Below are 26353 nucleotides of genomic sequence, written 5' to 3' on the forward strand. Positions count from 1 at the left end.
GTGGAGACACATTTATTACTAATGTACTTATTGATCTGTCCTGGCTGTTTATTTTCCAGAGTCCCATAAAGCCATTGGTATGGCAAAAGACTGATGCTAGAGACAGCAGAAATATTCCATACAAATACGTCCCACTGCATAACATCTTCTGCTCACACGGGTATCTTCCCATCTGGGCCACCGTGCCAACATCCTTCCCAACCTGCCCTGCAAAAGACAATGACCTTGGATTTTGTTGCCAAATTCACCTCCAAAAAAAGAAATGTGGTCTGCATTTGCTGAAGTGAACAGCAGCTGTGATGATGGTGAAGAATCACAATTTGACGCAGCCCTGAAGAGTACTGAGGCCAGCCCAGGCAGCCGTGTTCACAGCCCCGTTCCTCAAGGCTAATAACACACCTATTGCCTCTAGCTTAGCCAACCACACATCGAAGGTACTCCAGCTAGGAGGTGCTTATCCTGAGCAGTGAGTGCCCCACATTTTGCCAGGGAGAGAACGAACCACAAATAACATGGTGCATCTTTTCTGGAGCATCAATTTTACAGAAATTTGGAACAGAGAAAATGTTTTGACGGAAAAACAGTCATGCTATATCATGGAATAGAAACTGCTGTTCACATAATTGGTTAAGTTTTTAAAAGACATTTCCTACCTGCAATAGCTGCTTCAGGTTCAACTCTAAAACCCTCAAATCCTTTCCGGGTAGTGCCCCTCTTCTATATTGTCAAAAAAAAAAAAAGTCTGTCGGGAAGAACAAGTATGATCAAAGTCATTCAAGGGATGAAGAGCAGAAAAGTCAGGAACTGGCACGTCCCTAATTTCCCACCAACTCATTCAGCACCCAGGTAGAGTCAGGTGCCAGATCCAACAGCCAGGACGCCAACCCTGGCTTGACCACAAATCTGCATTACCACCTTGGAACTACCATGGTTCCTCCATTCAGAAAACAGAAATGCCACTAGTACCTAGTTTACAAAGTACCATGTAGTTTAACTGCCTGACCAATAGTGAGTGGTCAATAAATGTTACCTGCTTATTACCACTGTTGTTTTATTATGGTTTTTAATTTCTATATACCATGTCATAACCTTTTTGTATATCAAATGTGATCCATTCAGTACTAGATTATTGACTATTCACTCTCAAATGCAAGGGAAGTAGGAGCATTCTGGACACCCAATCTGGATGCACAGCCTGACACAAACTCTTACTCAGACATGGTAGACTCCCTGGTCAGCAGCTGACATCTGCAAAAGAAATAAGGACTCTTTCTGGCTGAGCTTCTGAGAGTGACCCAAAGCGAACTTTGTGCAGTGGAAATGAGCTTAAGAACTAACTCAATCCTCTTGAACAAACATAAAACCAATTTAGAGCTCAGAATGCCTACTTACGTATTCATATGCAACAGGAATATCTATGACCAAAAGCCAGCCATTCGTCCAAGGAGGCCCCTTCATGTTGAATGGGGCTTCCCAGGAGACCAAAGCACCCATCAGAAGTCTGCCTCGTGAGTACAGAATGACTGCCAAGGCAACAGCATGTTTTCAAAGGATTTTTCATTTTGTAACAATGGCAGCCTGATGAATTATTCTTGTCCATTTCAGGGATAGTACTCCTTAAAGAATTTGGACAGTTTCCCCTAGCAAAACACTGGACCATGCTCATTACATGTGAGTTTCCTCAGACTCCATCAACATATGTGCCTTTCCCCAGCCTGTCCTGTTAAGACGGAAGACCTCTGGCTTCGAGAAGTCTCATCCAGTTATTTCTAAGAATCTCTGGGAATAAAACACACAAGGTTACACACAGTCCTGCTGTGCCTGGCTCCTCTGCATTGCAGTGTTCTACCCGAGCAACCCCAAGAGCACTGACCTCTCTAGAAATGAGACAGTATAAAAGGACTTACAAGGCCAAGCCAGATGTGCTGTAGCACTGCCATGGGTGGCACAAAGAGCTAGCGGTCCACCCAGATTCATGTTTCTCTTCTACAGATTAGAGTTACTGCTGCGCAGCAGCTGTCAAGCCCTGGAGTTCATTTCCCAGCCCTTTTCGCCTCTAGGTAGGACCATGTGACCCATCCTCACTAATGGAGTAAAAAGTAGTCAAGAGTGTTCCCACCAGTCTAAATGTTTTTTTTTTTTTCCTTTTTTTTTTTTCTTTTTTCTTTTTAAGGCCGTACCTGTGGCATATGGAGGTTCCCAGGCTAGGGGTCAAATTGGAGCTGCAGCTGCTGGCCTATGCCACAGCAATGCCAGATCCAAGCGTCTGTGACCTACACCGCACCTCATGGCAACGCTGGATCCCTGACCCACTGAGTGAGGCCAGGGATCAAACCTGCATCCTCATGGACACTAGTGGAATTTGTTTCTGTTGTACCACAGCAGGATCTCCCAGGCTGCTTTTTTAAAGAAGGGGTGTGTACTCTCCATTCTGTCTCTTTTCCCATTTGCTGATAGATATATGTTAGGGACAGTAGACTCCCCCATAGCCTGGGTCCCTGAATGATTCTGGGAAGCAGAGCCTTTCTTAACCCACCTTGATTCAGGGATTTCTCTCTGACTATAGCCAGCACGATCTTTACCCAAACACCGTGTTCACTGCTGGAGCGGAGAGAGGGCCCTTCCCCCCAACACTGGTTGATACTTCAATGCTTGGGCCCCAAAGCAGTGTGGGACTGTGCTCACATGCCAAGGCCTCTGTGAGAGCAAGGCTGAGTTTTATACTCTGGAAGAATCAAATCAGCAGTGCCAGGGTCAGGGTGAAGCCAAGGATTCAGGTGAGGGCCAAGCTCTCCATTGCCTCCCATGGTTTCTCACGGAGTCCCTCCCGAGCAAGGCAGTCTTGGACTCCCCTGTGAAATAAGATACCCCCCAGGACAAGGGCGCTCAGAACTGTGGCCTTACCAGTACCCATCACAGCAAAACCCAGAAACAACTTCAACCCCCCCTCAAAGGCACTACTCTGCCTTCTTGGCAAAGCGTCTCACCCTGGCTAAAGTTCAGGTTCCATGTTCTCAGTCAGGGCAGTGCCAGGAGGAACCTCCCCTTACCTGTACCTACAATGGGGGAAAACCCAGAGGTCTGCCATCTCTGTCTTCTTCAGGGCTCTCTATGGACAGGCTGTGGCCTACCACAAGCTGCCCCTGGGACCACCACCAGGCACTCATCTCTACACGCTGGACTGAATCCAGCTTACAAACGGTGAGAGACAAGGCGGAGACAGCAGAGGGAGGGAAGAGGCTGAGAAGTCCAGGTGGCCCTGTGGATAGTGAAGAACCTTCAGATGTGTTCAGCGTCAGTTTCTAAGATACCATCACATGTTTCACGGGACAGTCCTAGGCGGAAAATGGAAAAGTGGGGCGTGCAGTTAGGAGGCCGTCCCGGCCATGCAGGACAGACGGCCCTGTGGAAGCCGGTCCCAGGCTGCCTGTCCATTCAACCTCCTCAGCTCCCCTGCGTTTACCTACGGTTTGCTGGGAATCCTGGATCTAAGATGCCTTCACTCTATCTGCACCCTCCCCCTTCATTCGCACCTTTCCCTGAAATAGCGCGACACTCTGTCTAGTCACTGAGCGGGAGGCGGAGGGATCTGCCCTTCCCTCCGGTGGCCTGCTGCCAGCGCTCTGAGCCGCTTCTGGCTCTCCTCCCCAGCCCCAAGCCCACCCCCAAGGTCAGATGTCCAACGGGAACCGTGGGAGGTGTTCAAATACCTCTGTCTCCCTCATTTCCCCACCGCGGAGAAGAACGGCAAACCCTGGCCATCCTACCTCCTGACTGACTCTCAAGGCCTTCAACCTCCCGTCCCCACCGCTGCCACCACAACCAGGCCCATAGCAGGTCTCTCACGTGGACTAACGAGACGCCCTCTGTCCCATGGGCTCCCCGGCTAGACATGCTCCTCTCCAACCGCTTTTCCACCCCGCAACAGGGGGCGCTCACAAAGTGAACTCTGACTATGGCATTGTCTACTTAAAACCTTGAGTGTTTTTTCCCCATGTTCCTCGGATAACTAGCAAAATTCTCCATATGGTATTTACAAGGCCGTAATGATGGGTCCCTGCCTACCTTTCCAGGGCTCTTCCTGCTTGTCTCCTACTCACTCGTTGTGTTCCCTACCACAAGGTTGGTTTCCTTTTAGTTTCTGAAATGTCGCTGGATTCTAACCTTCTCGGGTTGCGGTCTCTGGGAATACCGGGGTGACCACTGCCTCCCCTCCATTCTCTTTGCTCCCTTCACTCCTAAATATCCTTCCCCTGCTTCATCCACACCTTTCCCAGCCCACCCTCCCCCACATCATGACACCAGTTCTCTCGTTACATATAATAGGCATTATATTGTGCTTTGAATACAATGTAATGTATGCAAATAGATTATATAATGTAACGGAAATAACTACATGTATGTGCAGTACATATCATACCATTATGTTGTACTTCTCTGCAGCACTGATCCCATTTGCAATTAAATACTTGCTGGGGTAATTCCTTCATCGCCCTCTCCTCGGTTAGAATCTAAGCCCCATTAAGGCAGCGAAGTTCCACTTGTTCTCTGCTCTACCCTCGGTGCCTGGCACCCACACACATAATAGACCCTCTCTAAGTCTGACGGGGCTTAGTCAATTCAGCAGCCCCAGGTAAGAGAGGGGGAAACTGAGGCCCAGAGAAGGGATGCAGCTTTTCTATCTTTGCTGTCTTTGTCAGCACTGCTGCTAAAACCCTGGATTCTTAATCTACCATTCAACCCTTCGCCCATTCTGACACCTAAGCCACTCTTGCACCAAGAGATCAATCCACTCACGACCCAAAGGAAAGAAGAAAACTTACATGACATAGACTCACGATCTAGATTCAAATCCTGGATCCGCCACTTGAACCTGACAAGGCTGTGGCAGGAATTAAACCAAGTGATGTGCATGCTGTGATTGGCAGAGGATTCCACACCTATCAGCTCCCTAGAGAGGCACCTGCTCCCACGACAACCTGTCAAGTGTGTTCTTCAATCCCCAGGCATCATCTTGATCAGACCAGAACAGCCAAGTCCTTAGGAACATAGCAAAGCATTTCCTAACCAGCAGTCACTGTTCCCCCAAGGCAGCCAGCAAATCGTGTTCGGTGTGGATGATCAACACAGGACACCAATCTCACCACACAGATGTGTGTTCAACAGTGGGCACACAGAGGCAGGTGATCCATCTTAAAAAGACGGCACTGCCAGCTAACTGATTTCTGCCAGCCATGTATTTATGAGGAATTTAAATTTTGATTTCAATGTACTCACAGCATTGTTACTGAATATAGCAAAGGCCCGATTTCCACATGGGCAAACAGGACCATCCATCACCTCAGCTGATACTCAGTCAATGCCCAAACAGTCCCAGCTTCGAACAGGAAAGTCGGTGTCCTGGAAGCTTTTTCACCACTGGCATATTAAAATGATGTTTCAGCCAATTCTAGAATCACCTATTTTATCGCCCATGATGTTTCGGGCCCCATGCTAGGCCCTGGGGATTCAGCAATGATGAGACACAGCCTCTGCTCCAGGAAGCTCACGGTCTAGTGAACCACATTTACCTAGTATTTAACAATCTACTAAGCGGTTGCACTTAAACCTTTATCCATCTTTCCCAGTCTTTTTATTACTATTGTTCTGCCCTCCGTTGTCTGAGAACAATCTGGCACAAAATTTGTTTCCAGTTAGAATCAGGCAGAGGACCGTAATTACCCTCATTTTGGCGAAAGAATTCTAAGGAGGGAGGAACAAATCAATAGATTCCTCTCAAAATGTAGTGTGGTAGACTAGTGAGTGGCTGTCCAAAGGCCATTACAAATTCCCGTCTCCCTGCTGCCTCTCAGACAGAGGTTGAGTGGTCAGACACGTACCAGATTCCTTTTCGTTGAGCAGTCAGCACACAACCCATTTCCAGCCACTGCAACATGTGTAGGCATCTCTTCCAGGGCTTTGAGGAAAACGTCTGCTCTAATCTTAAGAACAGACAGTCTCAGCTACGCTGGCCGTAATCCTCTTTGCTATCTTCACCACACAGCAATGTGATGCTCGGAGCTGCAACAGCCAACTTGCAAAGAGGCGGCAAGAGGCAAGTCAGAAGGGAAACACCCAGAGAATCAGAGGCATCCTTGTGGTTACTGTTGAGCCACTAGGATAATGGCAGCAGCTCCATCCCTGCACACTAATTATGAAGTTAGAAAAAAGCCCTCGGAGTTCCCGTGGTTAACAAATCCGACTAGGAACCATGAGGTTGCAGGTTGGATCCCTGGCCTCGCTCAGTAGGTTAAGGATCTGGCATTGCTGTGAGCTGTGGTGTAGGCTGGCGGCTACAGCTCTGAGTAGACCCCCAGCCTGGGAACCTCCATATGCCGCAGGTGCGGCCCTAGAAAAAACAAAAAGAAAAAACAAGCCCTCGTTGCTTAAACCATTTTAACAGAGGTTTTCTGTTACCTGCAGCTACCCAGAGTCCTAGAATACAGAGGTCAGGGTAAGACTGAGCAAATGCCTTTGAAGTAGACACACTTGGGTTTAAGTTCCAGCTCAGTTTCTCATGAGCTACAAGAGTCTGGACAAGTTACTTTATTTCTAAGACTTTAGGTTCCATCTTTTGTGACATGGAAACACTGTAACTGCTGGCGAGAATATAGAAGGGTGCAGCCACGATGGAAAAGAGTATGGTGGTTCCGCAAAAAATTAAACATAAAATAACCTTGAGAATCCCACAGTTCCACTTCTGCACATATACTGAAAAGAAGTGAAAGCAGGAACTCACAAAGGCATTTGAACGCTCATGCTCACGGTACCATTATGTCTAACAGCCAAAGGTAGAAGAAGCCCAAGGGTCCACCAACAGATGAATGGATAAACAAAATGGAATATTACTCAGCCTGAAAAAGGAAGGCAGTTCTGACACAGACTACAAGATAGATGAACCTCGAAGTTCTTTAGGCCAAGCGAAATATGCCAGTCACTAAAGGATAAAGACTATTAGACTCTACTCATATGAGGTGCTTAGAGTAGACAAATTCATAGACACCAAGTACAGTGGAGGCTGTTAGGAGCTAGTGGGGGAAGGGAAGTGTCTCCATGGGGTAAGAAGGGAAAAGTTCTGGAAATGGATGAGGATGTTGGTTCCTCTGTGATTACACTCAATGCGACTAAACCGCACACTTAAAAATGGTTAAAATGGTAATTTTAGGTTTTATATATATATATATATATTTTACAATTTTTCAATAAAAAGTACGAATTCACTTTAGAAATTAAATGCAAAAAGTATCTTAATGAATTCATAGTTTGTCAGACCACACCACTGGCTGACCACCATTCTGGGTGAAGTCCAGCCACAGGCCAAAAGATCTAAAAAAAAAAATTTCATTCATGCAACAAGTAAACACAGCTACTTGCCTCTGTAGGGAACCGGAGGTGAATCAAATGCTTTCCTGCCCTAAGGCAGTCAAAAAGAGCCTTAAACAGCCACTCCACCAGGGAGAATATCACCCCTGCCCCAGAGCAGGTGGAAACAATGCTGCCTCTCCAGAGGTCAGAGCCACTGCTCCTGGCTTTGGAGTTTGAGATTAGTTCCAAAGAAGAGATGGCACTGGAGCTGGACTGGAAGAATGTTTATTCCTGAAACAGAAGTGGTTTCCATCCAGTTAGCAGTAACAGCAACGTGAGCAGAGGTGGTTGAAGGGAAGCATGCTTTAGGATGAACAGGAGAGATAAGAGCAGAGGAAGCCCCAAGCACCAGGCAAGAGAGTCCTATCTTTATTTCAAAAGGAGGAGGCCTGAGATAAAGATGTGTGTTTATACCCACAGCACCTAAAAACCATTCTAAGCACACTAGGGTCCTCAAAACTCGTCAGTTCAATTCAGTGCAATGCAGCATCCGGAGAAATCCGCCAAATGATTAGCCTTGGTTCTCAGAGTGGGCAGGCCCCACCCAGCTGCCAAGATACCTCCTGCAGGGGTACCTGGGAGACTTTCAAAAAGAATGAGGAAGCCACAACAATCGCTTCCCAAGGCCAATACCTCAGGCCAGCCCGAGCCCCCAAAAGCTGTTCGTATGATTGCTCCCAGACAGCGTGGACCCTGCCCGAGAGAGCAGGGATCCCCTTCTAAAGGAACACTGGCCCACCTTTCTCCCCGCTCAACTCCAAATCTGGGCAGCTGGCTCCTTGAGAGCATCAGCCTATGCCCTTCTCCATATGAAGGCAAGTAAAATGGCACAAATAACTGAGAGAGAAAAGAAGAAAAGTGGCTAAGAAGATCTGATGCAAAAACAACAAAAAAAATTATTCAGTTGAGTCCAATTTTAAGAAATTATTTCAAAGTTCTAATCACTGTAAGTGATGAAACAATTCATGACAGAAATTGCAATTACCAAAGAAATGATCTGTTCTGCAACAGCAATTTTAGTGACATTTATAACACACAAGAAATCATGAAGCTTAATTATTTGAATTTACTGGGGCTACAGATGCCGTGTGGAAATCTAATTACATAGATCCACCGAAACTGGCCAGCTGAAGAAATGGCAAAGTTGCTGAACCATGTGCTGGTTTTTTAAGAGCAGTTCGTGAACAGCCTCCAAAGAGGCAGTGAGTAATGATCTTTCTTCCGCGACCGTCATTTGAGGAGGGGGGAAGAGACATTTCTATAATGATCTTCAGCCTTTCACAACAGAGTTTACTTCAACTCTAAAACACATCCCCTGTTCCAACGATCTTTGATAGATCGCCAGGATAAATGGAAACTTACCTTTCAGCTCTTACATCCCAAACCATCTCAGGCCTCAAGCAAGTAGGTGCAAATCACCAAGTAGTTGGAAAAAAAAGATTTCCTTCTTCAATGGCTTAAGAATGTTAACAGGCAAAGAGTGATAGCCTCAAGAAGTTCTGTAATTCCTGCAATCTCAATGAATTGCTCGTTTAAATACTAAGGACCTCAGGAGGACAAGATTCAGATTTAAAGCGCTCAAAGAAAAAAACTGAGAAAACTCATAAAGGTACCAAAAAGAAAATTTACATTGCCAACAACGCCGCCAACCACCTGTAAACGTGTTGTATTTACTGTCTTATATCCCGTTTTATCATTCATTACATCAAGCACATTTAATGTAATTTTAAACAATCCCCTATTTCTGCATTTATAGTCCGTACTCAAGTTTTAAGCTTTTGTCAGTAAACTGATTCACACCCGCTTACACAGACCTACATATGCATCCCTGATTCATTCCTTAGGGGAGACTCTCAGAAACAAACTCCAGGGACAACGCTAACTTTTTAAGGCTCCTAGTAAGCACAGCCACGTGACTTTTTCACCAAAGGTTACACCCATCTACATTTCTACCCCTGGTGCCATGAAAAGCCCAAACTGAGAACTATCTTTTCTCTCCTTTGCAACATCATTATGAAACTTTCAGTCAAGGCTTTGCCAGTTTTTTCTGTTACTCTGTTTTACAAATTTTGATAAACTGTTTTGTCCTGTTTTCAATTAATACTACAGTTATTCACCGCGACCTTAAAGAGTCTTTGAAAACATGATTTTCTTTTTTTTTCTTTTTTTTTTATTATTATTTTCCCACTGTACAGCAAGGGATGATTTTCTTGATGAGCACTTTTTGACCATCATATAAATGTATATGTATGGTATGTGTATTTCTTTAAGCACAGGGAGGGATGTTTAAAAGGTTGCATTTTTTCACATTTATTAGTTATTTGCTTTCCTTTTCTATCAACTGTGTGGTTAAAGCCTTCGACGATTTTCCTAGTAGGGTTCCAGTGTTGTTCTAATTTATTTATACAGTAACAAAATTAATCTTTTGTTGAGTATGTCTTTCCAAGAATTTTTTATTGGCATTTTGTTTTCTTGGGGAAGTTTGAGCCTTCTAAAAATGTTAATTTTAGGTAATCATTTTCCTCCTTTGAAATTTTCTTTCATTTGACTTCCCTAACATCAGCGTCAACTCGTTTTTGTTTTTTTTTATTTTTTATCATGTTAATTTTTTCTGTTTAACTCTTTGATCCCACCACAATTTATTTAGGCATGTTGTGTGAGGAAAAGCTATGATCCTATTTTTCCAGGTAGTTAATTCAGAATTTTTGATCTTTTTAGGGCCATACCTGTGGCATATGGAGGTTCCCAGGCTAAGGGTCAAATCGGAGCTGTAGCTGCCAGCCTACACCACAGCCACAGCCATGCCGAGGTGAGTCTGTGACCTACACCACAGCTCACAGCAACGCTGGATCCTTATCCCACAGAGCGAGGCTAGGGATCGAACCTGCATCCTCATGAGATTCATTTCCACTGAGCCATGATGGGAATTTCCAGAATTTATGAAACAATTCCTCCTTTCTCTTCATCATGCAGTAAACCCTCTCTCATGTTAGGCTCTGCGTCTAGACTATTCTGTTCCATTGAACAGTGTGTTCCTACACTAATAACCACATGGTCTTAATTAGCATAGTTTGAGTGCATTTTATATCTGGAAATGCAAATCTCCTCTGATTATACATCATTTTCAGAGTTCTCTTGGCAATTCCAGCTGGCTGGTTCTGTAAGATTTTGAAAATAATTCAACATTTCAAAAACATAAGAAAGAAAGAAAACCGCAGCTGAGACGTTTATTGTACGGGGGTGAAATGATACATGGCTTGGAAAGAACTGACATCTTGATCACACTGGAAGAAACTGGCAGCCCTCATCCCCCTTTATTTCTTTTTTGTCAGTTGATACATTTTTGTCATTTTCTTCATATGCATTCTACAACACTTCTCGTTCTGTTATTCCTATACATCTTTCTTTATTTTTACTCACAAGGAAACTACACCAAGCAAGGAACGTCTGAAATAATATGCCTAAATCTCAACACCACATCATGAAGGATACGCTTCTCTCTCCAGGCCCTGACAGAGCAAATGAACAGAAGGATGAATGGCGAATGAGTGACAAATGGGTCCAAAAGCCTAGTGATGAAAAAGAACTGGGTTGGTCAAACCACATCGCAGATGCATGATGGTTCTCTCATGATCAATATCCACTTCACACTTGCAAAAAAAAAAAAAATAGCTCATCTTAAAATACTCACACCACTACCTCTGCTGGCTCAGTGTGGCGTGGTTCACTCTCCCCCGAGGGTAGACTCCCCTCAACCCCACACAATCCAGGCTCCCTGTACACTCCCACCCCCTACGCTCTCCTCCCAGTACACTCTCCCCCAGGGTACTCTCCCCGCCCACCCCATACACTCTCCCCCCGCAGGGTACACTCTGCCCCTCAGGTATAATCTCCCCCCACCCCGGACACTATCCCTGCAAGGTACATTCTCCCCTACCCCGTGTACACCACCCCCCACCCTGGGTACACTCTTCCCAGGACTCCCAACCTTCCACCCTATTCCAGGGGTGGGCACAGGCAAGCAAGGTCCTTCTGGGAAACTTCAGTTTTGAGCTGAAGGACATTGGCCTTTGGAACTAAGTCAGGATGGCGTTGGCCCTGATGGGCATCATAAAAAGGAGGTTTGAAATAAAAGAGAATTGTCTTGAGGTATCATCCGCATGCCATACGACTGACCCATTTAAAGCGTGTGACTTTATGGTTTGCAATACACAGAGTTGTGCAACTATCACCCCAAAAAGAAAGCCTGTGGGCATTCTGACTTATTTTAAATTGTGGTAAAGCACACACATAAAATTTATCATCTTAACTATTTTCATGTACAGTTCTGCAGCGTGACATACCCTCACACTGTTCCGCCAACCAATCCCTAGAACCATTTCATCCTGCAAAACTGAAACTGTACCCAAAAAACAACAACCCCTCCCCTCCTCGCCCCTGGCAACCAGCATCCTACTTTATGTTTCTATGAGCTGGACCACCCGAGGTGCCTCATCTAAGTGGAAGCCTGCGGTGTTTGTCATTCTGTGACTGATTTACCTCACTTAGCAAAATGTCTTCCAGGTTTATCCAAGTTGTAGCATGTGTCAGACATTACAGGCTTTTTTAAAGGGAAGAGAAGGCGGGCAGGAAACAGGGAAGAAGGGTGGAGACCAGCCATTGGGAGGCTGCTGCCCTGGTCACAACAGGAGACAAATGGCAGTGGCCTCCCCATAGCAGTGATGGGGAGAAAGAGCAGGAGATGGATTCACGGACATCTGGGGTCAGTGAAAGACACTTCAAGACAGGAGGACGGGACTTGCTGATGGATTTGATGTGGGGCTAAGGGAGAGGATGCTCCAGAATAACACCCTGAGCACCTGAGAGAAGCAAGACTGCAGGGCACAGATATAGGAGGGCGGGAACACTAGAGGCAAGTAGCCCCCGGGAGCTACGTCTAAATAAGCCTGAGAAGAAACACAAGCGGCTGGCCTCTGGGAGCTCAGGGCCGCCCTGGGAGGGAGTGTCTTTTCTTAGCCAAAATGAGTTGAAGGTCATGCTGTCACTTTACAGAGGCAGTAGTAAAAAATCAACCAATCACACCTGTTACAGGGAAAAGAGCCATTGCTTAGGTTTCCCAAGTCAAGGCTAGTTGTCAAAGCCATTGAAAAAGTGAGGAAGGCATACAGAGAGTCTGGTCTTTCAGCCAAGGCCTAGCACGTGACCTAAGAGGTCATGTCTTCAGCCTGAGCCTGGCTCTACCCCCAAAGAGCCCTAAGGTCACAAGCTAATCATACGTCTTCAAGTGTCTGTTTCCTTTATTCCAAAGTCAAGATATGGAGTTCCCATTGCAGCTCAGTGGAAACAAATCTGACTAGTATCCATGAGGAGGCAGGTTCGATCCCTAGCCTTGCTCAGTGGGTTAAGGATCCAGCATTACCATGAACTGTGGTGTAGGTCACAGACATGGCTCGGATCGGGCGTTGCTGTAGCTGTGGTGTAGGCCAGCGGCTACAGCTCTGGTTTGACCCCTAGCCTAGGAACCTCCATACGCCATGGGTGCTGTGCTAAAAAGACAAAAATAAATAAATAGTAAATAAGTAAAATCAAGATAAACAAGCAACCTTTCAGGATTGGTGGGAGAGTCAACGTACAACAGAGAGGAGGGAGAGTGTACGTGAGAGACTGAGAGATTGTGTGTGTGTGTGTGTGTACACATGCATGTGCATTACAGTTTAGGCAGGTGCACTGGGTGGTTTCAGTACTAGACAAGGAGTCAAAATACCTAGTTTCTACACTAGTTCTGCACTAACTAGTTATGTAACAACATACAAGTTACTTCCTTCTCTTGTCTTGGGCTTCCTCACTCATTCAAGTCTCCAGGAGAGCTGATAAACTGACTTGCCAACTAGCAGCAGGGAAAGGTAAGAGCCCACCCATGAACACTGCAAGCCCCAAAGGTTGAGGTGTTCATTCTATTAGGTTTCTCCTGAGACATGGGATAAGGATCTAAAGTAAGAAAGGTTCAGAGAAATTCTGATCAAGAAGCAATCAGACCCCAGCTGCCCTCTGCCCCTCTGCAGAGCTGAACATTGAACATTTTTTTTTCTTTTGCTTTTTAGGGCCGCACCTGCAGCATATGGAGATTCCCAGGCTAGGGGTCCAAGTGGAGCTACAGCTACCAGCCACAGCCACAGTCACACAGGACCCGAGCCACATCTGTGAATTACACCACAGCTCACAGCAATGCCAGATCCCTAATCCAATGAGCAAGGCCAGGGATTGAACCCGCAACCTCATGGTTCCTATTCAGATTTGCTTCCACTGTGCCACGACGGGAACTCCGAGCACTGCACATTCTCACCTGTGGCAAACCGACCTGGGAGATGCATCACAGGACAGCCCATATTAGAGGGTCTCTTCATCGAAAGACCGCAGCACTGGTTGCAGGCGAGGGTAACTCATATAAAATAGAGGGTTAAATAGAGAATTAGGCAAACAAAGGAGGATTCTGAGATAATCACACAGATACACACCCCAGCCTTCTCATCCCCACTGGCTCTCCATAACACCAACAGTCTGCCCTTCACTCTCCAGGCAGGAGATGGTAGTTGCTCTGAAGAATCTGAGCAACCAAAGAGGAAAGCCCAGAAGATATCAACACTGATTCTCTTTTCTTGAGTTAACTCGGGTTTACAAAGCTGTATACATTTTATGCATATAACATGACAGGTCGACTTCTGGATACGCTTGGCTCCCATGCACATGCACCACCACCAAACACCAGGTACTAAGGAAAACAGTATGGCAACTCCTCAAAAAAAGAACCAAACGATCATGGGATCCAGCTATTCCAATCCTAGGTATTTACCTAAAGAATGGAAAACCAAGTCAATAAGACACATGCACCCCTATGTTCTTCGTATTATTGTTGTACTATTGTCATTATTTACCACAGCCAAGATATGGGAACAATCTAAGCCACCACTGATGTAAGAAGGGATGAAGAAGATGTGGTCCATATGCAGACAATGCAACTACTCAACCAAGACTGATTTTTAAACAGACAACCCAGCCACATCACCCTACAGGGAGACTTGGCGTCAACATGCCCTACCCACACACCAAAGCCTACAGGCAGCTTCAAAGTCCTTCTTACAGATGAACCAACAACTGCATATTATCAGACACTGGAGGAAAGCTGTGAACATGAAAGACAAAGATCAAAACAGAGGGGGAAATGAAGTGAGAAACTGGGAAGCAAAAAGACTCTACAGGGAGGGGAGAAAGCAAAAATAATTTTGATTAATATCCTCAGAGGGATAAGAAAAGATATTGCAACTATGAAATATAAGTAGCGTGGTACCATAAAAGACCATCTGGAAAAAATTTTTTAAAGTCTTGGGAAGTTAAATTTATGTACATGTGTATATTCGAACGAATAAACATGTTTCCTGGGGAGGCAACAGTGGAAATGGATGGATGGTGGGCAAGATGAAAACGAAACTCTCTATTTAGACTTTTTTGAACGATGTGAATGTATTATCCACTTTCTCCTTTAATGGTGTCTAAATATCACGGGACATCCCTGAACGGGCTACTTAGGTAGCTGATGGCTTACACAGATGTTTCAGGGCCACGTGGCAACCCAGTCATACCCAGAACACTAGTTCCAGGGCAAAATGCATCCAAAGCTGCCTAATGATTCCCTTATAAACCAACAAATTTCATAGACCTCAACTGAAACTGCTGACATGAAATAAGAACAAAGGAAGGAAAGCAGGGAGGGAGGCCACGGGTCAGCTTGTGTCGTGATGACAAAATACAATAGCCTGGGGGCTTCGACAACACAAATTAATGTTCTTGCCGTTCTGGAGGCCACAAGTCCGAGACCAGGGTGCCAGCATGGGTGAGCTCTGGCGAGACTCTCCTTCTGGCTTGTCAATGACGCCCTTCTCACTGTGCACACATGTGGCAGATGGACAAAGAAATCTATCACACTAGGACCCTCACCCTTCAACTTTAATTACCATCTAAAAGCCCTGTCTCCAAGCACTGTCACCATGAGGGTTAGGGCTTCAGCATCCGAATTCTGGGGGAAATATAATTCAGGCCATGCATGGCCCGAGAATGTAACTGAAAGTCAGAGTGTGTACACTGAGCGTTTGGAAGGATGCTCATCAAAAAGCAAAACCAAGACCAACAGGAATGAACGGGTACCTGGGCACTCTTGGTGTGTGCCATTGGCTGACTGGATCAGGGGTCAACCCCTGCCACCTGCTCTTCAGGCTCCTCCTTACACACCCTCGCCAATCTCCCCAAGTACCATTGTTAATACTATCTGCACCCTTCCTTGTGAGCAATCACCTTACAGAAACTGGAATTGAATTTTAAATCTAAACCTCATTATGGCAAAGGACTGACATAAATGGAAGTGGTCCAGAGCATTGGAAGTTACATTTTATTCTCTTGTACCCAAATTCAATTCAAGCTTTATTCTTCTAATCGGCCTGTTTTATTTTTTCCCAAAAGCCTATTGCTCCAAAGCAAATGCCAGGAAAAAAAAAAATAGTCTAACTAATATGAAAAAGAAAGATAAATGTCTTATGAAAATGATGTCTATTGACCCAGATCCTGCTGAGTGAGCAAGCGAATCCTTGGGTGCAAACGAGGCACTTATTACTGCTATGCAAGCCTCCGGAGGCTTCATTTCTTACATGCCTGTCGGAGGGCACTAATAGTTCTTTAATAACCTGAAGAGCAAGGGAGTTTTCTAACATGACAGCTGATCCTCGTTCACTGGGCAGAAAGTGGCTGAGCCTTCCTCACGACTGTGGCTGTGATTCTGGATGGCAACGAGTGAGGCTAAATCAAATGTTCAACATCAGAGCATCTGAGAAGAAACCCGCCCGACGGAAGAGTGGTGAGGTTTCTCCCATCTCGTTATCATCTTCCTCCCCGTTTTCTCAGGCCACAGGATCAGCCCTCGAGGCATCTGCCACTGAAGTATCTGCAGCAGTATCCCAGAGAAATTGGGGGCACCAGGCAGAGGGTCTGCCTCCGCTTCCAGCCCAGAGACCCAGCCACGGAACCAACCTCCTTTCTCCAGCCTCTGTTTTCACAGATGCAAGATAAAGGGATTGAACCAAGGTTCTTTTCACTCCCCAAGTCTGTGATGCCAGCGTTTATCAAATCACGCTGCTCAGGGAGATAAATCCCATCAGAAGTCTTAGCCGCCTTCCAGGCCTGAACCACTGCGCACCACAGATGAGTGGCAAGCCAAGCGCACGTGCTGGCTCCCCATGCACAGGGAGGGAACGGGAACGCGGCTAATGGGGCAGCTTCGTCATCACCTCAGAGGCCCTGACCTCGGGTTCCAGTCACACAAGGCTGACAGCTGTGTCTTATGCCGCATGGATGACAAACCAATCCACTGTGCACGGGCCATTGACTCCTGGATAATTCATTAGCAAGGGAGCACAGAACCACCCTGGTGACACAAGAAAATCCCTAAGCAAGAGGCTTAAACAAAGGCAATGTTGCTAAGTATTAAGACACTGGCTTTCACTAGGATGTTCCATCCAGGGCCCGGCGGGGGGTGAGCAGTGAGCAGTCAGCTGTTCACAACCAAGCCTGCCGTGCACAGCTCCTCCCCACAGGAAGGAGGGGGCCCCCATGACTGCCCCCAGAGGCCACGGGATGTTCAGTCACATGACAATTTCCAGAGTCTAAGCAACAGCTTCGTCTGAACGCCAGAGAAGCACAGGAACAAAGCTTTGTGGTGACATGACCCACTCCTGGGCCTTCAGCAGCTCCCCTGGTGTCGACCTCTCAAAGGAAGACCTCTGAACAAGCTGTTCTACCTCTTCCAGGTCACTCAGCCAGCTCCCTCTCCAACAAGCTTTGCTAGCCCTGCAGGGTCTTCCACGACAATCACAGCTGAGAGCCAAGAAAACCAGACGCAGGCCAAGGAGACTCGGACTGGACAAGATACCAGCCCCTGACAAAGGAGGGAAGATGCAGAGAATAACTGTGGAAGGTCAGCGGGCCAAGTTCAAGCCCTAATTCACCACCATTAGCCATGGGATCATGGACAAGGTCTTAACCTTCCCCAGCACAGTTTCCCCACCAGGAAAAGAAAAAAAAGAAAAGAAAAAGATAATTATATTACCTAACTCACAGGGTTGGGGGCCAACAGGTAAATAAGGTAATATGTGGACAACACTCAGGTACATTCTCTTGCACACAAGTGCTCAGCCAATGTTAGACAGGGGATATGCCCACATCCATACCACCTGAGGGACCTCCCCAAACACTTCAAGGCTCAGAAGGACCACGCCAACCCCAGGACCTTAGATAAAGCTGGTCCACCAGTGTACTCAAGAAAGAAAAATAAAGACGCCAACAAGAAGGAAAAAGACAGAACTGGGTACAGTAAGTTCTCTGTGTCTTGTGCCCAACAGAAACTGAGTTTGTTGCTAGGCTCCTTTTCTGGCCACAATTCATGATGCAATTACTTCGCTGGCACTGTTTTCCATATTCCATTTTAAATAGCCTCTTTGTCCAGGTCTCCATTTCATGGCCTGCTCAGCGAGGCCAGCAGAGAAAGGAGGTCAGTGCCCACCCACCCCCAGACTTGTACCTGCAATGGTCAAGTTCCCTGAACTTGACATCTGCTCAAGTTGCTCAGGTCAAGTGAAAGAAGGTGGGTTTTCTGGACTCTGGTGCCCCCATCTCTGCTGCAACCACCTTTCCCATGGGGTGGAGAAGAACGTGTTCTTTGAAAAGAGGCAGGTCTGCCATGCTGGCTGCAGACCTTAAACTTGGGCATGTTACTTAAACTCTGAGCCCATCAACCATGACCAATACCCACCTGCAAGGTTGTTGCAGATTTAAAGAGTACAATACATGAAACCCCAAGCACAGTGCCTCTATCATACTAAACCTTCAATGAATAATAACAATTCAGGATAACAGGTTCCCTCCTACCTCTCCTGCTAGACCTTCTCAATGTCCTTTGTGGACCCATCTTTTCTTGGCTTCCCTTAAACACTGGCATCCCCAAGCCTTAGTCTTGACTTCCTCTCCAACACTCTCCCTGGAAAGCCACATCCAGGCTGATGGCTTCAAAGATCACCCAGAGCCTAATGATTCCCAAGCAGCGGTCTCTGGCCCTGGCTCCATCCTTGATGTCTTTATCTTGCTTGCCCTGGGCCCCTAAGCCACCTATCTGAAATACAGCTTCAATATACCCACCAAACCTGCTCTTACTCAGTTAACCTTAGCAGTCCCCTTATGAGGCAGCCATAGATTCAGAGAGTCCTGTGGTCTGTACCTTCTTGCTGGTACCATTAATGTTCTCTCTTCCGATGCCGTTACCATGGCTGATGCTGTCCATCACCACTAATCCTGCTCCTACCCTGCTGTCCTCTCCACTGCCTCCTGAATCACCTCCCCAACTTGAAAGCTCACCCTCTTGCTCTGATGTTTAACATCTTGTGTGAACCCCACAACCTACAAGGAGGAAGAAGATATTACTGAATATCCATCTTTAAGTCTACGTAAATTCTTCCTTAGAAGAATGGACTGGTGGGGGGCGGGGGGCACTGTTATAGTCCCCCCTGCTGGACTCTAGCCATGTCTAACAGCAGCATCTAGTACAGAACACGGTGGAGATATGCAAGGTTCAAATGAATATATGAGCATCCAGCCAAGGATCTCCACTCTTGGTCCTAAGTCCAGATGGCACAGGAGTGCCACATCACAGCAGACATGACAGAGTGACTCAGGCACACTAGGACCAAGCCACTAAGCACACTAGGACCAAGCCACTAAGCCTGGCTGCCAGGGAGATCAAACTCAGACCTCCCCAACAGGCCTGTGAGATGCAACCAGAATGCTAATTCTCCTCCCTGAAGCTCCTTCTATTCCTTAACACTTTTCCAGGTACAAAGAACAGAACCAGTCTCACTCCATCTCAGAAGTGATCTAAGTAGAAAAGGAGAATCCATACTGCAATCAGAGAGATGCTGAAGGGGACATGCAGGCAGGGCTGCAACTGGCCCTGGGACAGGGCTGGGTCCCGGAAGCTGGAATAACATCCAGTTTAGCCTCATCTCTCTCCTCTCCCTCTGCTAACCACCCTTCTTCCTTTCTACAGCCTCTGGGGCAGGTACCAGATGTCCATCTCACAGGACCCAAGCTCAAATGACAGAGCCAGAGACTCAAGATCCTCTCCCAGTTCCTAGTACAAATTCTCAGGAAAGAGACTGATTGCCCCAGCCTGGATCAGGGGGCCATCCTCGGCTCCATCAGCTGTAGGTTATCAGGAGGGTGCTTCAAGACAGAGTGGCCACTGAGGAACCCACCACTACACATGACAGGGAGTCAGAGGGAGTGGCAGGAATCACATTGAGTTAGGTCAACAATGCAAAGGAAGCTCACTGCCCACCTCCATCCTGGACAGTTTGCTTTTCCCTCTCCTCTCTGTACTTCCTTCTTCCTAAGCAGGCTGTTTTTCCTCTACTAGAGTTGCCTGCATGAGTTTTCTGCCTATCCTTCAAAACCAAGACCACAGCTCATCTCACTTGTGAAGCTTCGTGGGGCTAATTCTATCTGGTTACCAAACACTGTGCCCAATGCTTAAGGAAGCTGCCTTTTATTTTTGACCATACTTTTCCTGTGAATGGTCTACTTAAATTCAGTACAACCAGACTGAAAGGGCCCCTCCTGAGTGCTGGACAGGAGCTAGGAGCTAGAAGCTGCAGCAGGACTTCAGGATGCTTACATCCACGTAGGAAGTATTGACAAGGTTTCTAAAGGGTATCATATATGATGGGGTGAGTAAAGGTAGGGTGTCCAAGGTGAATGCAAACAAGCCTTCCCATGGGAGGTCAATTAAAGGGTGATTTTTTTTTTCATGGTGTGGAAGACGTTTTCCGTCTTTGGACTGCATCCATCCAACAGTCCTCAAATACTCAGCTCCCTGGAATCCTCAGTTCAAAAGCTGACTTTTGCACATGACATCAAAGGAACATCTTTTGAGTGAAGGGAGGGCCACCCACAGAGGACTTCGAAGACAGTGAGAAGTCACTTCTCACTGCTGACAAATTCAGCACACAGTCACTTCAAGCTAATAGATATATCATGGTCTGAAATGGTGTTTGGCTACCTGGCACCAAGTACACTTTAATAAGTCCTAGGAGGGTGCATCAAGGAATAGAAGGAGCCCAGAATACAAATTGGGACCTCGGCCCAGTCCTGGCTCTGCCATGACCACTTCCCTAGTAAAAACCCCAAATTCCTCCTCTATAAAATGAGGAGGTTGAAATAAAACCCCTCAGAAATCCCTTCCAACAGTAAAATTCTATGTTCTACATTAAATCATGTACACATAGGCTCCACAATATCCCTTTGGACTTAAATATCACACCAAAAAGCAGTGCCAGGCATTTATTAGCAGTAAAAAATTCAAATGATGCAGGGAAATGTTACATTTTCTCTTTTGGGGAAATGGAAGTTCCCAAAGACATTTTTCTTACTGCACCTTGTATAAATTTGTTAACGGTGGAGTCACTGCAATTAAACCAAGCCCACTGATACAGCTAATCAATGCAGCTGCAGAAAACAACCCAGCATTTGCATCTCTGGAGAGCGGCCGGGCCAGGAAGAAACAGACCATAGGCAGTGTCCAGTGATGAGGAGCAGAAACCATCACAGGGGGCCCCGAGGGGGAAGGCGTGTTCCCTTTGGTTTCCATGGGGTGGGTGTCATAGACGGTTGATCCCAAAATAAGTGTAACCTGAGGAATTCCCACAAGAGAAAGGTATGTGAGATGCACAGTAAGAGGAAACTGGGGATGTGCCAACATCAGGGAAGAGAAAAGAGACAGGCACCCATCAGCATGGCTTAGAAACAGGGCAAAAATGATTACTTTTGTTTAACCGTGGTAAAAAACACCTAACACAAAATTTCACCATTTTCACATGTTTAAATGTACCATTTACTGGAATTACACACATTCACATTATGCAACACATCTCCAGGACTTTTTCATCGTGCAAAACCGAAACCTGCACCTGTAAACGACCACGGCCCATGTCTCCCTCCACCTCAGGTCCTGGCAACTCATTTGACTTTCACACCAATGGTCATTTGCGTGAGTTTGACGGCTCTAAGTACCTCATCTAAGTGGGATCTTCTAGGACTTCTCTTTCTTTGTGAGTGGCTTATTTCACTTCGCATAACATCCTCAGGGTTCATCCAGGCTGCAGCGTGTGTCAGCGTTTCCTTCCTTTTTCAAGCCGGGTACTACTCCCTGTGCATCTGCACCACGTGTGTTTATCCTTTCATCCATCCATGGACAACTCTTGGTACCTTTCACCTCTTAGCCATTGTGAGTCATGCTTGATTGCACCCTGGCTCTATGACTGCGGCAATGATACTTTTTTTTTTTTGATCTTTTTTTTTTAGGGCCTCATCCAAGGCATACAGAGGTTCCCAGGCTAGGTGTCCAACGGAGCTGTAGCCGCCAGCCTACGCCACAGTCACAGCAATGCCAGATCCAAGCCACATCTGCGACCTACACCACAGCTCACCACAATGTCGGATCCTTAACCCACTGGGCGGGGCCAGGGATCAAACCATCATCCTCATGGATGCTAATCAGATTCGTTCCCCTCTGAGCCACAACAGGAACTCCAGAATGTGGCAGTGATTCTTGAAGGTAGATTTTCATAAGTCAAAATGCCTGTTTGGACCCCAAAAGTCAGTACAATCTTTTTATTGTTGCCTGACATAAATCATCGCTCCTTCTTGGCTAAGGTGAAGAAGGAGAAGGAAGGAGCTGATCGAAGCCTTCCTCAGCCAAGGAGGAATGTCACAGTGCTTTCTGTCACCACCCCTCGTCAGGGTGATAGCTTTTCCCTAAACCAGTTGTCCCTTTATTTCTTAATTTTTTCACTTGTACAAGGAGACTACTTTAAACATCCCCACTCAAAAAAAAAAAAAAAAAGAAAGAAAGAAAGAAAACTTTGGAGTTCCCGTCATGGCTCAGTGGTTAATGAATCTGACTAGTATCCATGAGGATGCAAGTTCAATCCCTGGCCTCACTCAGTGGGTTAAGGATCTGGCATTGCCATGAGCTATGGTATAGATCACAGATGCGGCTCAGATCCTGTGTTGCTGTGGAGCAGGCCGGCAGCCACAGCTCTGGTGACCCCTAGCCTGGGAACTTCCATATGCCTCAGGTGAGGCCCTAAAAAGTCAAAAAAAAAAAAAATTTACAAAAGACCCGGTGACAAAAGCTATTTAGTAATTCAGAGATGTTTAAACTTCACTGGTATTATCTTACATCGATAGCATCCTTAATATATACAAATAATCTAAGAAAAGCTTGCCATACATAAGGAGTTAGAGACTCAAAATCAACACGACCCCCTCCACAGACACCATCCCAGCCAGGGATCTGAGGTCCAGGGGTGGGAAATGCCTCCACCATCCTTATCCACCTGGCCAGGCATTTGTGGGCCTGTCACTCTTACCTGTAAGAGGAACGAAAGGGACTCCACCTAGGCCTGCAAATAATTCTCTAGTAAACTTAACCCACCTCTGTAAGGCCAGCTGGAAACACTAAAAAACCCCAGGTACATGAGATGCTCTGGCTACTCTCAAAAGCCAGGTGCCTAACGCCTGTTTTTCCCTAATGGTCACCTTCAGTCACTCACATCAAGCAGACTTTAAGCACTAGTGCTGGAAAACCAAACATGAGCTCACTGGCATCAGAGTAAGAACCATGCCTGACCTCGTGCTGGCACGAGGGAGGGGCACTCACTCTGAGAGCAAAAGGCAGCATCCAAACATTATTTGACTGGAACCTGGCGGTTTCTTCAGGTCCCCTGGGATGAGGAAAACAGGACAGAGGCCTCCACTGTGAAATGCAGCCTGTGATCCCCAAACCCCTGCAGAGGCCACCTGAGCCCCTCAACACCTGGCCAGGGGAGACCCCTTTCCACCAGGCGCCATCCCCATACTGAATCCAAATACTGTGGAGTTAACGTGTGAGTGAAAAAAATCAGACATGTTTTTAAACCTTCCTAGTGAGAAATCCTTGCACTTGAAGTTTTCAAACAGCAGTACATTTAATGACCTATTTTCGCTATCAGTCAAAGTGAACCACTAATTTAGAATTAATTCAATGATGGATTTCAGATTCCAAAACAATCAGGTTCTCCGTTGTTCTGACGTTCTTAGATGTAGCAGTCGCTCTGTACAAACACATCCGGCATTTGGCAGGTGCTCTGCTTTCCACCCCCTCCCGGTGCTCCTCCAGCTCCAGCAGGGCTCCTATTCTGGGAAAGCTGCGCCCTGGGGATGAAGGTCTAACATGCAGCAGGAATTCAGCCTAAGAACTGAGTTGTCAGCTGGACTCCAAGGAAGGTGAGATAACCCTTTCTATTCAGGTGCGACCTCTCCTCCACACCTCCCGGGGCTCACCCTCCCCTGCGCGCTGCTCCCAGGCACTGGGACAGCCAAGAAACCTGGTTTGGACCCCCAGGGTGTCTGGAGGACCAGCTGCCCTGGCTCCCTCCAGCCTGCTGGCTGGTCCCCATCCACAAACCGGAAGATGATTCCTCTTCAATTGACCCAAGGGCCAAACACTTCTGCCCAGTGACACAAAAAGAGAAAGGCATGACCTCCAGAAGACCACAGGCCTCCTGAGCCACTTTGTCGGAGGCGATGCAACCTGGCCACAATTTTCACCCCAGGACATTCTCAGCCTCCCCTCTCCTCTCTCTATTCTTGCATCCAAAAGCCAGTCAGTTCCCTCAGAAAACAGGTTTTTATGTGTGTGTCTTTTTAGGGCCGTGGCATATGGAGGTTCCCAGGCTAGGAGTCCAACGGAGCTGTAGCCGCCAGCCTACACCACAGCCACAGCAATGCAGGATCTGAGCCGCATCTGCGATCTACACCACAGCTCACGGCAACACCGGATCCTTAACCCACTGAGCGAGGCCAGGGATCCAACCCTCAACCTCATGGATGCTAGTCGGGTTCACTAACCACTGAGCCATGATGGGAACTGCCTCAGCACAGGTTTAACATTAATTCTGCCAAAACATTTTTTTTAAAAAATCTTGAGCAGCCCGTGTTTTCTTGACCAGCATCACAGAGAGAGATGGATCTGGGAGCTGTGAGGTTGCAGAGTGTCTTGCCTCTCCAAACCTGTTTTATCTGTAAAATATGGTAATTACGCCCCTACCAAGAAATTAGAGAGTATTCATAAACACTCTCCAGAAGACTGTGTCTGACACAGCCATGGCAGACATCCAGAAAAAAAGGTTAGTGTGTAAAGATTTCTCTACAATTTTCAAAATTATGTGACCAAGAAAATTCTGATAAGTCTAGTCTCTGTTCAGCAGGAACCTAGAAAAATGACATCTTTTTAAGAGAAAAAGATGGCAAAGTCACCACTGCTCAAATTCTCCAAAATGCAATAATTGGAAAAGATATGAACTGTGCTGAGTTTATCTTTGAATTAAAGAATTTAATACAATTAGTAATTTCTGAAATCTTCTTCCCTCAGAACAAAAATGCCCAGAGAATCGTCAAGCAATACAAGTGGGAGAGTGAGACGCTGGTAGGGAGGAAGGGCGAAAAGATGGGGAACCTTCTAAAAGTTCTTCAGCCACCACAGTTCTCTTTCAAATTTCAACTGAGACAAGAATCAGAGGGCTTGTGGGTCCCCACCTGTTCCAAGGAATTAATCAGATCTGATAATGAGCTTATCACCAATGACTGGGATACAACGGGTTCAGCTGCACTCAGAGAGGGCTGTGATTCCTCTCAGCTGTGGTTCCAGCCCCGCTGCATCCTGCAGGGGTGCACGCAGTCCTGCTCTGCTCCTTTACTGCACATTACCAGGCATGCAGGCAGGTGCCCAGGAAGGGTGTGGGGTGCATGTGCAATTCAGCACCTCTGGTTCAAGCAGAGCCAACCTCATGGGTGAACCCCCTACATATTCACAGAAAGCCCGTGCTCAGAAGGGCCATCCTCTGCTCCTGCCACCTCGAATTCTTTATTTTTGAAAAAGAGGTGTGGCGTTTGAATTTTGCACTGGGTCCAACAAACTACGGAAACAGCCTTGAGTCCCATTTCCACAATATATACCTTCGCTCCAAACCTACAATCCTATTCCTGATAATGGCACCACTCTCTTCCCCATTACCCGAGCTGGAAATCACATACCCTCTCCACCCCACCCTCCCCCACCACACTAAAAGCTGCCAGGCGCCATCAGTTCTTTTCCAACCTTGCATCTACAGCTTCCTCTCCATCCCCAATGTGGCTGCTCTGCTGCTTTCTCTCTCACCTCGATTTTTAAAATTTATTTATTTTTCATTGTTTCAGAGTATAGTTCACTTACAACACCGTCTTGATTTCAGATGTACAGCAAAGTAAACCAGTTATACATACACATATGTCCATTCTTTTTTCCCATGTAGATTATTACAGAATACTGAGTCGATTTCCTTGTGCTCTACAGCAGGTCCTTGTTACTTGTCTATCTTCTATGCTCACTTGGATTATTAAAATGCTCTCCCAACTCTTCTCCCCTCCTCCCAGCTCTTCTCTCACTCAACCCTATCTGGCCATACCACGTGGATCTCCCCAGAGTCACAGCCCCCTCCTGCCTACCACCCCTCACAGGCAGCAGCTCTATTGTTCTGAGGCCACCGACAACCCTACCCCTGGCCCAGACTAGAGACAGACCCACCCTGCTCAGAACTCTTCAATATTTTAGGAAAGCCACAGGGTAGGGGCAAGCTCCCCTCTCCCTCCTTGATCCCCATTCTACCATCGAACAGCACCCTCTTTCTGATGTGCGTCCTGTCCTTACTATATTGTATGCTTCCTGTGCTCAGAACCACTCCATCTATGCTTACTCCACATACTCCAGAACCATGCAGCA

At 46.6% G+C, this 26353-nt stretch overlaps 1 protein-coding gene and 1 long non-coding RNA gene across 3 annotated transcripts in view; both read right to left on the bottom strand.

Annotated features, from left to right (window-relative positions):
* SPOCK1 (SPARC/osteonectin, cwcv and kazal like domains proteoglycan 1) overlaps positions 1-26353 on the bottom strand; it is a 505425-nt gene that overhangs the window by 424698 nt on the left and 54374 nt on the right. The gene's annotated exons all lie outside the window — the stretch shown is intronic.
* Positions 10602-21912, bottom strand: LOC110259496. Its single transcript, XR_002341930.1, has 2 exons — positions 13748-21912; positions 10602-11054 (listed from the first exon to the last, which is right to left on the bottom strand). It is a non-coding gene; the product is annotated as an uncharacterized LOC110259496 (long non-coding RNA).

Source organism: Sus scrofa, chromosome 2 (genome assembly GCF_000003025.6).
Source record: "Sus scrofa isolate TJ Tabasco breed Duroc chromosome 2, Sscrofa11.1, whole genome shotgun sequence".
Taxonomy (NCBI): domain Eukaryota; kingdom Metazoa; phylum Chordata; class Mammalia; order Artiodactyla; family Suidae; genus Sus; species Sus scrofa.